A 3,126-nucleotide genomic window follows, 5' to 3' on the forward strand; every position below is an offset into this window, starting at 1 on the left:
ATGACGAGAGTGGCACTGGGACCCTACAGAGTATTCAGCCAGTAATGGAACCGGTGTCTCTGAGGGGCGGGCGCTCGGAGCCTCCCTGTGCGACCTGCGGTGCCAGGTGCTGGGCCGGGGAGAGAGCTGGAGGGAGCAGGGACCCAAAACTTCCCCGCACGCTGCAGTACCTGGCCTTAGGACATGAGGTAAAGTTTGTTGATAGGTGGGCAGGGCAATGGAAGTCTCTGCCTGGATAATGGCAAGGCAGTTTAAGCAGGTCTGTTTTTCTCCGCTTGTCTGGGTCCTCTGATTTGGGGTCTCACGCTGAGTGCCTCAGCCAGGGTGGACCCGGAGTTCCAGAGCTCCAAAGTTCCAAAGGGCAGGCTCTAGACAGTGAGAGTGGCGCTGGGACCCTACAGAGGTCTTCAGCCAGAAATGGAACCAGCGTCTCTGAGGGGCGGGTGCCCAGAGCCTCCCTGTGTGACCGGTGGCTTGATGCCGGGTGCCCGGGCTGGAGACAATGCAGTCGGGGAGGGATCTGGAGGGGGCTGGGACCGGAGACTTCCACACACGAGTAGAACAGCAGCAGTGGGGGGAGGGGCGCAATATCTGGCCTTGCGTGGGACTGACCCCAGCGTGGTTGGTGGTGGGCTGGGGGATGGGGGTAGCGAAGTGATAGCCTTTTTGGGAACTCACGTTCAGAGAATCTCACCAGTTCACCTATGCCGTCGCCATCTTGCCCCATCTCCCTGTTCTGTTTTTAATGGCTGTTTTCATTATCATTGGTTCTTTGATTCCTATGATTGTCTCCTACACCTACATCATCTCCACTATCCTCAAGATCACCTCAGCCTCTGGCCGGAGGAAATTCTCCACCTGTGCCTCTCACTTCACCTATGTTGTAATAGGCTATGGCAGCTGCTTGTTCCTCTACGTGAAACCCAAGCAAACACTGGCTGCTGAGTACAACAGGGTAGCATCTCTGCTAGTTATAGTGGTGACCCCATTTCTGAACCCTTTTATCTTCACCCTCCGGAATGACAAATTTATACAGGCCTTTGGGGAAGGTATAAAACGCTGTTACCAAATCCTCAAAAATTAGCTTGAGGACAATGCTCTTGAGGACAATGCTCTTCACGGACTTGAGTCATCTGAAGTTACTAATTCATTCCCTGATGATCCTTCTCAAAATCAAATAGTTTGTGATTTACAGGTATATTTAAGGTACTGACAGTGTTTCAATTAATAATTGAATGGTTTCTACATGGGAGAGTATTTTGTTATTTTCTAAAAGAATATATACATTCATACACACTTTTAAAGTTATAACGCATTCCACAGAATAAATTTGAAAACGTAAGTATACAATATATGTATGACATTTGTGAGACCTGTGAATGAGAAAAGTAAGGAAAGTGTGCTTTATTATCTGACAGCTGACAGAAATATTTGATTCCTGTTGCCGGGATCATTTTCCCTGTATTGCTCTGTGCTTTCATGGTTTCTTCTCATGGTGTAAAGGTCACTATTGATTCCCTGAGTGATCCCAAGCCAAGCCTGTAGCTTCAGCTTTGCCTGTGGTTCCTGCCTCCGAAGTCCAACAGTGGACTCCTTCCTGGGGGTTTTCACACAGGCAGTTGTGAGAGTGAACTCTCTCCTCCACCCTTACTCTTTAGCCATCTTGGGGCTAGGCATATTAATACAGGGTTCTCTCTAATTGGTGATCTTTCTCAGACAGGGATGGAAGGTCTTGGAAAGAGGCACTGTCTTCCCTAATGTCACAGACATCAAGCCAATCTTCAATGAGGAGGACAGTGGCGTTGTGTTTTGGGAGCTGATTTGACAAGGGAGAGTCGACTGTGCTGTGTCTTTTGGCTGAGTGGGGAGTGTAGAGAAGGCAGAGGGAGAGGTGGTTTATGGCCCGACTCCCTGTGTCTTTCACCTCCTTCGATCCTGACATGGCCTGTTTCCCTCCCCGTAACTTAGTTCCCCTCAATCCATCCCAGTTCCTTTGCTGATTTTGTTTCTATCTTTCTTTGGACTACAAGATTAATTTCTGTTTGTCTTTCCTCCTTCATTTCCTCACAAAGGTGAAGTTTACCAGGTTGCATTCCAGCGCTACACTGAGCTCCTTTAATCCTTGTCTCAGTTCCTGGATAACCCTATCCTCACCTTTTTTCTTATAATATCCACTATTGTCGATATTTCTACACTGCATGTTTAGATTTCTATTGCACCATTATAGAAGTAATTACACAAGTTTGCAATTGAAGCCCGAATGCATATCAAAAGACGACTGCTTATAGAATTTATAGGACTTTCATTCAGTTGAATATTACACAAGTACAGGAAGAACGAGGACATTTTTTTTGTCATGAAGGAGAGATATTTTGGACGTACTGTTGGGTAAGAAAAGTAAAGAGCAGAAAATGTTTATATGCTACCTTTTTGATGAAAATGGTAAAACTTTGGGTATATTCATGTTTTTATATAGTTGCATGAAGACAAGTCTGGGAAGGAAACCAGGATATTGGTTAACTTTTGGGTTTGGTGGCAGGAATGGAACTCCTGGGAATATTTCTGGGAGGAAGACTATCGTATAGCTATTTATATTGCTTTGAATGCTACTTCGTAATAGCATATTGTAATTTCAAAGTTTAAATATATTAACCTGCTTCAATTTTCGAGGAAAATTTGCTTGCTTATACCAATATTTGATATAACAGAGGAGATATTTTGTCAGAGGAGTCGTTGGTAGATCTAGATAAAGTTTCTGAAGAGATAAGTGATAATGGGAGAATAGTAAGGGAGAAGAGAAGGAGATTCACATTTTTCTTATCCTGAGACCTTTGCTGCTTTTGTAATGATGTAGAGATGTTCTTTAGGTATTATGAATATCTAAAAAATTATCTTATGTATGTTGGAAATATTCTTTTTCAATCTTTAAAAAAAACTTTTTACTGTTTAATGTAGGTTTCTTTTATGTAGAATTATTAATTTGCTATTGTCAACTTTATTTTTTTCTGTGATTTAAACTTGTGTGTATCATTAAAAAATTCCTTTTGCACTCAAATGACAACAATAGCTTCTTGTAATAGCTACATTCTCTGACAGTGTAAACATAATACAATGATTTTATTGAAA

Source organism: Carlito syrichta, unplaced genomic scaffold (assembly GCF_000164805.1).
Source record: "Carlito syrichta isolate Samal-C Ts95f unplaced genomic scaffold, Tarsius_syrichta-2.0.1 Scaffold303563, whole genome shotgun sequence".
NCBI lineage: Eukaryota > Metazoa > Chordata > Mammalia > Primates > Tarsiidae > Carlito > Carlito syrichta.